The sequence below is a fragment of the Typopeltis vanoorti genome, chromosome 15 (assembly GCF_054136105.1).
Source record: "Typopeltis vanoorti isolate ZY-2024b chromosome 15, IOZ_Tvanoo_1.0, whole genome shotgun sequence".
NCBI lineage: Eukaryota > Metazoa > Arthropoda > Arachnida > Uropygi > Thelyphonidae > Typopeltis > Typopeltis vanoorti.
This window is the reverse complement of record NC_143563.1, coordinates 96,805,464-96,820,121: the sequence shown is the minus strand read 5'-3', so window position 1 is coordinate 96,820,121 and position 14,658 is coordinate 96,805,464. Positions and strand designations below refer to the sequence as shown.

The 14,658-nt window shown below is 32.9% G+C and overlaps 1 long non-coding RNA gene across 1 annotated transcript in view; it reads right to left on the bottom strand.

Moving 5' to 3' along the window:
• Window positions 1–13,778, bottom strand: part of LOC150099010 (uncharacterized) — an 89,292-nt gene extending 75,514 nt beyond the window's left edge. Inside the window, exon 1 of the long non-coding RNA XR_016549551.1 lies at window positions 13,678–13,778. This is a non-coding gene — a long non-coding RNA (uncharacterized LOC150099010). The remainder of the gene's footprint in view (window positions 1–13,677) is intronic.
• Window positions 13,779–14,658: the final 880 nt, after the last annotated feature.

Below are 14,658 nucleotides of genomic sequence, written 5' to 3'. Positions count from 1 at the left end.
ATCAAGCAGCGTAATATTGGGTGAGCAGAGAGGCCACGGAATCGGTCCACCATGCCCAGCAAAGCGCTGAGGAAAATGGATCTCAAGAGATTATCGGACAAGCGCCCAATATGGTGGTGCACCATCTTGCTGGAACACAACATTTGGCTGATGAGCTTCCAGCTGGGGAAACAAATACAGCTGTAGCATGTCCAGATAGTTCCCTGCTGTTCTTAGCCTTTGGAGTATCTCTTTCGAATACTGGAAAGGCACGAAGGTTTTCTGATCCCCATATTCTGTAGTTATGACGATTTACCTTGCACACCCTGATATGCAAAACGTTGCATCATCACTAAATATCCATCTCGAAAAGTAATTTTCATCAGCTTCGACTTTTGACAAAATATCTTGGCCAAATTAGAAACGAGGGTTTATCGTACGGCTATAAAGCCTCCACAATCTGCAGTTTGTAGGCACGTAGGTTATGACCAATCCTTCAATTTGTGGTATACCCAACTGCAAAGAAGCTCATAGATGATTTTTGTGGGCTTCGATAAAATGCTTCCTCGATGCGATCAGCATATGCCTGCGAAATGTTAGGTTTTCAAAACTCCTTTTTGATGCTGAACACTGCCAGTCTCTTGAAATTGCTTTTACCAATGTCGGATAGCTTTATCTAAAGATGAATGTTTTCCAAACTGAGTTCTGTAACGAGGTTGCGTTGTGATAACGGACTTTGTTTCGAAATATCAAAATACTCACATTGCTTTCTCTTGAACTGTCGCCATTTTGAAGTATGACATCACATTATCAATTCAGCGAGTGCAGCGTTGAAATCTAAAACTGTTTGAGTTCCACTTTCAAATTCCGTAAGCAGTTTTATTTGGTTCTTTCCGGTTTAAAAATTATAGCCCACGGAAACCCCGACAATAATTTAGAATCGGATCCATAACTGTTTAAACAGCGGAAATTCAACAAAAGAAGAAAATGAACACAAAAGTTTGTAATCTTCGGATTGGACATTTTCTTTGGACATTAATTTTTACAAATTACTACTATCAGAGCTGATGTCGTTGGCTGAATTACAAAATTATGAGGAATATTATCCCATTAAATTATCAGTGGAATTAAATTATCGGTGGAATCTTAAAAAAAAAGCGACACATACCAACTGATAACAATCATCCCATATGAATGGTTACTGTAATCTTGCTCCCTATTTTAAAATCCACCATTGAAGGCCACACAGTTTTTATGCTGTAATTTTAACAGGAAGGGGGAAAATAAAAGGTGCTATTCACTAAAATATGAAATTTCCAATTGGATTTTTTTTTTTAACAGATCGGAGGAAATCAAGTTACTCTGACTGACACCAAACTTCAGTTAGTGTTTGGAGCGTCATCTATTCTAACCAGTTATTATCCAAGATATGTCATATATGTTTCTCCCCCTGGGTAATTTGGTTGGCAAGACCTGGGTTCGAATTCCTTTTGAGATACAAGGAAACATTATAAGAGATTTTTCTTTTTTGCTTTCTCTCTCTCTCTCTCTCTCTCTCTCCCTCCTTTCCTGTTTCGTGCCTTGTTGGCTCACATCAGGAGGACAAAGGGTAAATATAATGAATTAAAACATGTTTTACGGTCAGTAATGAAAAACATGCTGTCTCCATTCTGTGATATTATCATTTGTAGTATTAAAACCCTTAACAATACTTCATTGTTTATTTTATTGTTGAAGTTCATAACAACAAACAGGTCATTATCATTGATAATGATTGATATTGATAATGGAATCATCAATAATGAATCAAACGAAATTCAATATTTTAATATAAAAAAAAAACACTATTGCATAATATAAAGATTTTTTTTCTTTTTCTTTGGATTTTATAGATGAATGACATTTACCACTCATCATTACTCTAAATGAAGCGAATCGTCTCTGACATAAAAACTAGTTTTCGATTCTTTCTTAAATCAAGCTTTGAGACAACAACAACAACAACACAAAGGATCTGCTTTGTTTCCGATTGATGAGAAAATCTGATAAGTCAAATTGCTAAAAAAATAGAAGCGTGACAAGTTCAACCTGTAGACCGTCAGGGGGCGTTACAGATGTCTTTTCGTAGAGTTACATAAGAATGTTGTCATTAGGAAATCTCGAATAATTGCAGTCAGATGGAAGATTATGAAGTCGTGTATAATTATGTGCCCATTAGTTAAGACGTGATTATATGGCAAATGTTTGCTACGTCCAAATTACGGAGATAAGAAAGGTTACTTACATCTATCACTGGGGTCTTTTTTCAGAAGACAAGAAAGGAGTACGCGGATCCGAAACAGTACGGCTTTCTTTATCATATTAGGTTACTAATCTGTTTCAATCTTTGTACCCTCGCTGTGTATTTATTCCCACTCCGTGAGCAAGATACCGTCTTGTTATTCTCATTACAGTTAGATGGTACAACTTTGGTTGTCAACAGACAAATACAAAACCACTGTTGGCAGGTATTGAACAGTGAGTCCCAGTTGAGATTTTAATTCCCCCCGCAAAATGTCGTTATCCAATGATAGTCATTAACTACGTGTATGCAAATAATATTTTTAAAAAATAAATGATCAAAGACACCTGATATTGGATATGCTAGATATCTTGAATTGTATATTTGTTGAGAAGAAAAGAGAATGACAGAGAGTAACACACCACACTTGTACTGATGTAATAAGATTTTGGAATATTTTTTGCACTGTTTATGGTATCGTTCACCAGACAGCGCTTGTAGTGTCTACTATTACGATAAAGTTTTGAATCAGCATTAGAAAAAAGTTCATCGAATTAAAAATAATGAATATACTGGAGTATTGCTATGGTAACCCGGATTAATATTCTGAATAACCAGTCATTGAAAGGTGATACTTAACATTAAATTTGCAATCTGGGTAAAAAGTGTTATACGCAGATTTCTTAGAATAGACCAACTTATAGTAACACACTAAACGTTTTTCTTTTTGATGAACACCAATGAGAAAAGGGGTTTATGTTATTGTAAGTTAATGTTATTAACCACGACATTAATATAACTTTACCGTTATTAAGTTAATGCTGTTGTGAGCATAAAGAAGACAATAACATTTTCACTTAAAACTTATTTATGTTATGGTAAGTTATTGTTAATGTTATTAACAATAACGTTAATATAACATTGACATTATTAACATTAAGTAAATGTTGTTGTTTGCATAAAGAAAACAATAACTTTCAAAAGAGAAATGTGGCTTATGTGATTGTTATTAACAATAACTTGCATAACAATGCCATTAATATAACTTCGTGTTAATAATGTTATTGTTTGCATAAAGAAATCATAACATGAACTTTCAAAAGAAAAAACTATCTATGTTATTGTAAGTTACTGCTAATGTTGTTATTATTATTAACATTTGAACTTAATCTTAAGAATGTTAATATACCATTAACATTCTTAAGATTAGGTTAATGTTGTTGCTTGCATAAAGAAGATTAAATAAGATTATCTTTCACAGATTTGTTTTGTCTTGTCGAAGCTACATGTTTCTTGTCATCTTAATACCGATTCAGGAGAATGGAATTTGGTTGTTTTTAGGACACTTCCCACCCACCAATTAACTATTTCAGTTCGCGAAATAATGCTCAAGTGTGTCCTTGAAGGAATTTTCTGTTACCTTCTCTATTATTTCGTCCCCGAACATAATTCATGCGTATATTCGGTGTTTTGTGATTGTGTGTGTTTAGTTTTCACGTGTGCACTAATTTTAAAAATGCATGTCATGCTGTGAAGGTCATTTCAGTCAGAGAGAAAGAGATTTCTGCATTCCGGTTTAAACATGCGTGGAACTTATGGTTTATTTTAAAACAGGGTTACTCCTCCTCAGTCCAGAATATTAATTAAGGACGATTAACTGTAAACATGTCTTGAGAAATCTAAAATGATTAATTAAAATAAAGGATAATAAATTTTTATTGATTGAAAATAACAAAACAGTCCAAACAGACAAACAAAGTTTGCTCTAAACGTTTCGAAAGGGATCAGGTGTTTAAGAGAATGCAATCTTCGGCATGGGTTAACTTGCTATTGCACTTTTATTGTAATGCGATTAAATACAAACTTATAAAAAGAGAGAAATGATCTATTATTTTATAAGTTTGTATTTAATCAACTTCATCATATTTGACTTCATCAGAAGAAATCCTTTTTTTTTTTTTTTTTTTTGTCTATTGTTACTCAACAATGGATCAAATCCATTGTTTACCATTGAACACGCAGATATCATACAGGGTGTAATATGTAGCAGAATAATATCTACGCACACGGCATTTAGGGAGGATCCACCTTATTTTAATGACAAGTGAGACATGAATAGTTCGGAAGTCAAGGATAGTTAAAATGTTATAAACGCCAACACGCCCGCACGCGCAAGTAAACGCCAGCTCGGACAGATTCATGCATAAAGTTGAAGTGATTTGCTTGAAAAACCCTGTTTCCAACCGGTTTACGAGAATGATGAAAGTAAAAACAATAATTGAGCTTCTAATTTACGCATTATAATATATACATTGTAACGACTCCTTTGTAATTTAAATTTTTTGATAATGTAAAACTACGCATGCCTTCCTGAACAGACATTATTTATCATTTTAACCCCCCACGAAGAAGGTGCAGAAAGATAACATGTGTAGGCGTCATTCTATTGTTATTTCCCCCCACCACAAGCGTGGCATAGTACAGATAACATCTCTGCACAACAGGTTATTGTAGTTTTTTTTTTTTTTTTTTTTTTGTATACTCTTTTAAGTGGAAGTAGAGGGATAGGAAACAAGAGGGGATATAAAAACGCAAGCATCATCACCTTAGCAACAATCCACTAAGAATGTTAGTCGTTGAGGCGAAAATGAAACAGATAAGTCATGAAGGCTTTATTGGTAATCTCTGAGGGATACGACAGTTTTAGAAATCCCTAAAAGCCATTGCGAACCCTAAGAGTGGAATCTTAGTGGTAGAACACATTTGAAGTAAAATGGTACAATGAACATTTTGGAGGGAACTTCTAAAAGAGACCGCTCCATTTATTCGGATAACTTTGAAGTCTTAATCCCCCCCCCCCTTCTCTCTCTCTCTCTTTCTCAATAAAGAAACATTTCATACAAAATTACTTCATTCCAAATTTATGTTAGCTATTAACACCATATGAAACTATAAATGAAATTTATTCGCTTGATACAGTGGTTAACTCTCAGTCGAATTTTTATTAACGTGCATCAATTAAGATTTTTTTTAGGCATTCAAAACTTGAATACCTAAAAAAATCTTAAATATAATGTTCTATAAAGAAAGAATCTCGAAACTGTTCTTGCTCCTGAGAGTCATACTATTTCAGATGGCCAAATGAGCAAGGGAACCTGCTCCACGAAAATTAATTAATCCAGATCGGACCAAATGAGCAAGGGAACTTGCTCCTCGAAGCCAGTCCCTAATCTGGACCGGGCCAAGTGAGAAAATGTGTGCTGCTCCTCAAAATATTAATTCAAAGTGGCTCAGAGAAAGCGCTGTAGATTTCCGATCAAATTTTTATCTTCTCATTTCAACTATTTTCTATTCTTTGTGCTTTTCCAATGTGAGATTTTTCTCCAGGTTCTCCTGTTGCTAACTGTTCTTAAGATACACGCAATTTACAACATCGTAGCACATTAAATAAACTAATGAAATCATACATATTAAGGTTATAGGTATGAGTACTTTATGGATGTGCTCTCACTAATGTCGAGGCTTTAAACATTATGAGAGCGTTAATTTCTATAACGTCATGTTTAGCGCAATTTAATGGCCGTTACTCTTTTAATCGTGACTAATAAGCCACCGCAAGTCGCACGATATACAGCGGTAAGAGTGAATGGACGTAGTTATCGCCGAACAAGCTCCCCTACCAGGTAGCGTAGATACCGGTGTTAAAAATGAAATGAAACAAGAAGCTCTCTTTATGAGGTGGACGTGAGAAAAATATATATTGCCTGTCTGTAAATATGTTCTGGAAGCCGTTTCCGTGGAGACAAGGATGATGGCCGATTGAACGGTAAGTAACAAATGCTATGGAAGAGAGGGAGTCGGAGTCATTGTCATTTATTTGCTGACACCGTGAGCTCGCTTCTGGCAACAGATAGTCCATCAGCCATACTGCTGACAAGGTACTGGTCTTTCAGTGGCTCGTTTTCTCCTACACCCGGCATCTTTTAGCTCCCGCCGCCCAGCGCCTTTTTCGCCAATACAGGTAATGAACAGATAACAGTGACGGTGGTGCACTTCCGCCGCGTTCGGGCTTTAAGCAACCAGGGAGATTTTGCCGACAACGCGTTAGGGACCTCGGCGCTGATGGGCTCCGACTTCACCGTATAAAATACGGATAGCTTTGTTCATTTGTGCCGCTATTGCGTGAGAGCAAGCGAATGTCCCTTGTTTGTCCTCAGTGATCTGATTATTAATATTCGTTAGTTACCGGGTGGGAGGAGGGGATAAAAGAGTGGTCATTGTTTAGGCAGCTTCCTCGGCTTCTGCTACGAATACCAGCCAAGATAAATGTCTCATTTTATGACAGTTAGGAGAATCACGCTGTAGAAACAAGACATGTCACCCAAATTTATAGCTCCTATAACTTTTCCTCTTCCTAGATGCCAAGACTCGCTGTCATGTAGGGAAAAAAATGGCTCGTCTAATTCATCTTAAAAACCTTATATCTCCATAACGTTAGACAGCCATGCCAATAGCTAAAATTTATCTTCAAAATTTAGCATAACAATCAAATCAAGGCATTTTTAATATGAAATATTACCGAGAAGAGAGGAAAAAATAAAAAGAAAGTATCCTTTTAGAAATTTTAATTTATCATTAAACAGTGGGATTTAAATATAAACCTGTAAAAACTTTATCAAGTTCAACATACTAATACGTAAATAAATAAATAATAAATTAACCCATCAAAACTCTAAAAGAGTTCGATTTATAAACCTATAAAAAACTGTAAACAACTTCCACTTATAAACCTATAAAAAACCGCTAAACTTCTATTTACTTATAAAATCCTTATTTTTATTCTGAAATGGTGTTTGAAGAGATTTTTTATTATTATCTTAGAATAATAAAAACATTTATTTTATCCCTAAAAACGTGGTCGTCAAATTAATTTTTATTTGTTTTAAATCAATAATTTCTTATAATTTACTTCTTAAAGGTAAACTTCGATTTATTATTAAAAAGCATGTTTGTTTTAAATAAATATAATTTAAAATGGTTCATGTTTTTAATATTTTTTTTCAGGTGGAAGATGAAGTTTTCAGCCCAACAGTCCTACAAGAAACAATCCAAGACATTGGAGATCAAAACATTACGCTATTTTCTTGAAAAAAATCAATTACCACTATCAAATTGCACCAAATGTATCACTTTCTATATAAATTCTATGAACAGATAATAATTATATTTATTTATTTATTTAACAAGTTTCTTAAAAATAATTGTTCGTTTGAAGTCCTGCAAAACCTAATCGTCCATTCTTTGAACAAAATTATCAATTAGGTTAACTTGGATATGAATAATGATTCCACTATTAACTTCAGGTAACTCCTTATTAAGCATTGTTGAAAACAATTGCACTATTTGAGGGTCAAAAGATCTTTAAACCTATCTCACTTATACATCATGAAGATGTATGCTGGAGAATTAGCAGTGTAATAGGATAAAATAAATAAAAGATCTGCAAAAAGTTCACACACAAGCGATTAAAGTGTATTTTACACGAATATCTTGTTTTAAAGTTACTTTAAAGGCTCTTTTTAAAAAAATATTAAGGTTTTTTAAAAATTACTGTATAATTTTTTAAACTCACATCTATAATACTTTACTATTCGAATTCAGAGCATTAAGGTCATCGTAAGCATGAAGTGTTACTCGTGAGATGAAGATCTTACATTTATTTATCTAAAGTTTAGCGAATTTCTTTTTCTTCCAGTGTTGCCATCAGGTTTAAGATCTTGTAATCTTGAGACTTTTGCGTCAGAGACCATTTTTAATTGTTGTTTTAAGTGAATATTTTCTATAACTAAAGTGAGTATTATTATTGTTGTTGTTGTTGTTTCCTGTGATTAAACCGTATTGTTGTTGTTTCCTGTCTAAAGAGAGTACTGTTGTTGTTGTCTTATAAAACTAAAGTATTGTTGTTATTTTGTAGCGGGATCTCCAGATCCTACAAAAATCCCTTGGATCCCAGAGTTACTTTCAAATTTGAAGGAGAATGCCAGAATTAAAAAATAAAAAAAAAAGATCAGATGAGAGTGATTTGAATCCGGTTCACCCCATGCACGAATTTCGTAGAAGAATTAAACAGTAATCCCTCATTTCGCTTCCCCCCCTTAAGAAAACTCATTTTTTATCGAATGTGACACATCATTGTGTACAACGAATTTACTCATTACAAGAGTCAGGTCTGAATAAAATTATTAACAACACAGCTTACGAAGCCCAAGAAAAAAATATAATAAAAAACAGTATTAGACAGGACATCAATTTAGTCGCCTTATCTAATAATTAAATCTAATTCCCAATAAGAAAGAGTTAACATAATTAGACCTAGGCTTAAGCATAACAAAGTCTAATTATTTATCTCCCAACTTACTGATGGCTAGGTTACTCAAGACGAAGAAAAACAAAAATTGATTGAGATTAATTACCGAATGAAACCACGACAGATCTTGCATTCTATAAAATTACTTAACTTCTCTTTAAAGAATCCTGAACGCGAGTGAAAGAAAACCTCAGAAGAGGCTACAAGAGTTGATAGCAAGGATAACAATACTCTGGTAACCAACAGAAGAAACGCCAAGTACTCGTGGTTACTATGGAGGAGCGCGAGCTCACGTAGCGCAGGGGATAGCATCTCGTTAGTTGTATCTCGTGCTTGTCTCCATTGTAATTAAAATATGTGGTACTCCAGAGGGTCTCGTCCTCTGGATTTTTCATGATTGCGGAACAGACCGTGTCAGATTTAGCCTTTTCCGGAGAAGCATGGTTGTCAGAAGTAATCTGTCGGACTCGATTAACGTGCCAGTCGGGACGCACACACACTCACATCGGCATAAGAACACGGGGACATTTCGTCTATCCTATTTTGGCCCGGAGCTTATTGGCTTCCCACTGACGTTGTTGAGGCTTAACGGTCAATTCTAATCTTATTTAGGGAATTGTAAATTACTGCGGAGAATCGCCCATAGGCTTTGGGCTAAATGCCAGTCACTGCTGTGAATTCGGTTCCATGGCTCAACAATGAACTTTATAAATTATAATATGGGAACGAAACACGGCTTTAATATTAAATGCAAACAGCAGAACGAAACGAGAAAATAAACATTGAGATGCCTTTAATTCTGGATGGATGCCAAGACTGGATTATTGGACTAGTTTTACGTAATACTGCATTTAAATTTAAGTTTGCTGCTAAGTTTGATGTCAATGACCAGCTACGGTCATCGTGAACAACAATAACTACCCTTCATTATTGCATAAAAGTGAATGACGTAATAATTAATTAAATCTAATAATCAAATTAAATTTCATTATGTTATAAAAGTGAATGACGTAACAATGAAATAAATCTAATAATTAAATTAGATTTCATTATTTCATAAAAGTGAATGACACAACAATGAAATGTTCTGATTAACAATTTAGTTCTCTGGCCAAAAGAAAATGCAAACTATTTACTTTCATTATTAGCGTTTTTGCATCGATGCAATGTTTTTGTTTACCATCAGTTTATTAAAATTTGAATATTAAAATTATATTCAAATCGATAAAAAGAAATAACCGTTATCACAAAAATACTGACAATTTATTACTTTTTTTAATACTAGATACTATCTCTCATCTTCTGCATATTAATTAATGCAAGTCATCTTACTAAATATTCATGATTAATTTCATGTTTAGTCACCGCTTTGCGTTGGAAGAGTCAGCAATTTTAAACACGCTGCCTCTTCATATAATTATCATAAACAGTAATGAGATGTATCGTTGCATATTTTTTTTTCGATGCCGCCATAAATAATGAAATAATTTCACGTGCATTGATAATTCTAGATACAACCGACTACATATGACCGAAAAGTCACCAAAAAAAATTTTTTTTTAAAAAAAAAGAAAAAAAGATGAACTCTCAAACGTGTTTATCTAATAAATTGCCATAAATACAAACAATTTGTTGCAGTATCAGTAAACTGTACGCTTTCTTGTTATCCTACTTATGCGGAAATCGCTTATCAACTGCTACATATTCATGTCTACATCAATACTCGTAGACGTCACAAAGTCCATTTGCTTCAATGCAATTATCCACACCACTCTTTTCCACAACATTAACCGTTTAAGATACTGTACTTACTGAAAGGTCTTTGTCCCTGTCTTTAAATCTCTCCTTTTCCATAAACTGTATTTCACTGTGAACTAGCAGAGACGCGGCGTTGGACGCGAGCTCTTGCAGTCGGTTGGTTAAGAGAGGCATTCTTTGTTACGTGGCCATTCAATTGTTTGTATTGTTGCAAACGATTATCTGCTGCCTGTTTCTGAAATCGACGATGTGTACTCGTGTATGGAGAGGTGATTTCTCTTTTGCTGATGTATCTGTAGCCTTTATTTCTTAAGATTTAACTTTCTTTCGTCTGACAAAGTATGTTTAGGCGTTCGTATACCGCCATTGGTAGATGAGCAATATGGCTGCCAAGCGTCGTTTGTTTATGACCGCCATTTTGATTTTGATTTTTATTTGCTCCTTGATATCTTCTATAGGAGGTGTGGAAACATAAAATTAGGACACTTTCTTAAAATGTGAAACTATAAACAAAGGTAAGTTATTTCTATTTTTTGATGGCAAGCAGTATTATGTTAATTGAAATAAGATTTATGTTTAGTAATCAAATAAATTATATGAATAAATTAATGTATAATCGGTTATATTAAGGTGATAAAACTACCAATAAAACTATGAGAAACAAGGCAAAAATGTTTAAAACAGGTAAATGATCTTTTAGATGCACAAATTTTAAAAGTACTGTACTTTCAGTGTCAGATATTTTATAATTAAGAAATCACTCAGAAGACTAGTATTACTACTTAAAGTTCATAACTAGCGTTTTGGAAGAATTAGACAAGATTGCTTCTTCTCACCTATCCTAACATAACAACATCATTGTTGCATTTTTTTTCCTGAAGGTATTATTCCCATAAATCAATTCATATTCATGCCGATTATAACGTATACAATGTACTTTACTATTTATCTTAAAATGTAAGCTAATCAACCTTTTAACAACAACAATATTAGAATTTTCGCTACTTATCTATTCGTTTTTTATATCTCATTTCAACTATCTGAGAGAAACTGAATGAGAATTAAAGCTTAAATAAAATAACAATATTACTCAGAGAGCAAATAATGTTGGAAGGTATTCAATATCCATAAAATGAATGTACGCGTCACACACATACACACACACACACACACACAGAAAAAAAAAAAAAAAACACTGGATTATTTTTATATATGGTACAGTATTAAAATTCAAAAGCAAAACATCCTCTGAAATATTCTATAAAACTTCTACATAAAACGCATTTTTCAACATTAATAAAACAAACCATGATAGGTTTACAAGATATTTACGTTCAGACTTATGTTTTAATGCAAAAAAAAAAAAAAAATGGTGTAGGGAAAGGGACAGAGAGAGAAAGAGAGAGAGAGAATAATTTCAAAGGTTCTTCGCCTTTAACTCCAAAATTTTACTTTTTCGTGAAAAAATGCTATTATTTTGAACAAACCATGACATTTCTTAATGCATCCTACTTATATCAAATATTTCTTTCGCAAAAAAAAAAAGAAAAAAAAGCATTTTGATCAAAATTTCGACAAAGTCCATTGCTTCATGCTGTTTTCATTTGCGCCATTCGTATAGCAATATTACAAAATGCATTTTCAGCATCTCATCCAATGATATAAAAACAAAACTGAAGTAAATCAGAGCGAAAATCCTTCAAAAGAGTTGTTAATTATCACTGTTATCTTAAATAATAAGCTATTCAAATTTTTTATAATTATTTCACATGTTTCCTTCCTGTAAAGAAATGGTAACATTTCTTTACAGGAAATTAAAAAAAAAAATCCACGTATTCATTATTTTGTAAAAAATCTCATCCAGTGAATCTATACGGCTTTAAATATGAAGCCATTATTAACAATTGTTTATGTAAATCCAACTCATGAATACTGAACATTAAGACTATAATAATATAGTGTAGGTTACATTAATGGGAGGGAACTAGCAATTAGATAATCAGCTGCTGTAGAAACTAAACAATAAACTCTTTTTAAACCACTCAGTAACATCTAATTATCGTAAAAAAGCATACTTCCCAGCAAGTGTTATTATTATTATTATTCAATGTGAACAATTCAGTTTGAAAATTCCCGAGTAAAACAATGGCCTTGAGAAAAAAAAAAATAGATTTTGAACTCAGTAAAATACTCCTGAATGACAAATTCATGGAACAAATAAGATAATTTATTTTTATGCTTAGAAATTACATAAAAAGTCATAAAGGATTATAGAAACAAATGAAGCAGAAATGAAATATTTTGAAAAATAAATTTCATTGAAATGAGATTTAAAAAAAAAAACATCTTTAATAACTATCAGCCTTGAAGTATCAATATCACGTTTTCATAGCAGGAATTGTAAGAATTGTTCCTTGCAATTATCTATGATCATTCAACAAAGTCAACACCTTGATTTTTCCTATTTATCTCCAAAACCTTCAGTTCAATTTCATCCATTATTTTCGTCTTTGCTTCGCACCCTATTAAGAGCAAAATAATGTAATTGAAGCCAATTGTTTCGAATGTATTCCATGAATTAATTTTTGTATAGAAAAAGCAAATTTTTAAAATGAAATTGTCGGATAGATTCAAAATTTGTTTGTGTATCATTGGGAAGCAAAGGAAAGCGTATCTACTACAAATTGATCTCAAAATATTAAGAAAGGGTAAAGATAGAAAGAATAACACAAAGTTTTTTTAAGTTGAAGAATTAGTGTTTCTCTCGGTAATGTCCTATTTCATTGAATGCTGTACAGGATTTATAATGAATGAAGATGATTCAAGTGAATAAAATAGAAGAAAATTTATAGACTGACTAGTTAAATAATTGATATCTCTCAAATAATCTAAAATCCTGTGCAAAAAGTAGAATGACTGATGAAATAATTGACGATTTTTAATCAGAAAGAATTTTAGACTGATTAAATAATTGAAGTCTGTGAAACAATCTAAAATTCTGTGCAAAAAGTAGAATGATATTGTATAATTGACGATTTTCTTAATAAAAAGGATTTTAGACTGATTGATTAATTGAAGTCTGTCAAATAATCTAAAATCCTGTGCAAAAATTATAACAGTGTAATCTTATGATGTGTATAGTTTCTTATCTACAATTGCTTGAATTTTTTTCTTAAAATCTATACTTATCGAAACGTATTGGCACAAACAATCGTGTTTTTATTATTCATTCTATTGAGGTATATACATACAGACAAATTTATCTTACATTAAAAAAATGGTTCTTACTTACAAACACTGGGATCTTCCGTGACGCTATCATTCATTTTTAAACACAATGAATCCGAATGCCTTCTTCCCTTTCAAGTAAAAATGGGGGTGAAGCAGAAATACTTGTCTCTTGAGCACATCTTAGACAAAGTAGCAGTGAAGCTTTACAGGTGTTGTTTTGGCCTAAAGAATGCTTGAGGCTGTCCGACTACCTCATTGTCACCAGACATCTTCACGTGTGTAGAAAAACAGCCACATTTAGGACGTGTTTTCTATTAGCGTCAGTTGTGATATAAATAACTGGAGAAAATTTGGAGTGCAGGAAGTCCCCCTGCTGGTCTTCTAATTTATGGTCTATCTTTTACCATCCTTTGTTAACCCTAAATGCCGTTGGTTTACATGGTAAACAGTTGTAAAAGCAGGAAGTGACACTTGGGAGCAGCCATAAAAAGATAGGAATCCAGGTCGAAACTGCCCAAGGACGATGAAGGTTGGGTGTGGGTGGGTGGGTAGGAAGGAAATGGAGTTATTTTAAGTATGTTGCACAGCATGCTGTTAACATACTCCAGTATGTTTATAGTAGTTTACTATCACTTGCAGCATCTCTTACTGTTATTTTTTTTTCTTCAAGGCCAATGTCTTGATCACATAAGAAAGCAAAATATTTTTTTCAGTTATCACCAAAATAGTTAAGTCAGTCATAAAAAACATTTAAAAAAAAACAAAAATAGTCATTGTTTAGCAGCGCCCTCTTGAAGCATCTTTTGAGTAACCCATCTACAAATACTTTGTATTTGATTAAAATAAATGACGCTATTTATAATTTAAAGATTTAAGTGATAAAGTTTAATTGAATATTTCTTATTAACTATGCAAGCTTAGGCATCTTTATATTGTTCGTTTTACATATATTTCATAAGTGAATCACAATATTCAGCAGATGTTTAAAAAAAATCGGATAATATATTGGTTTCTCTGAAATACCAAAGACTCTTTCGGTCCG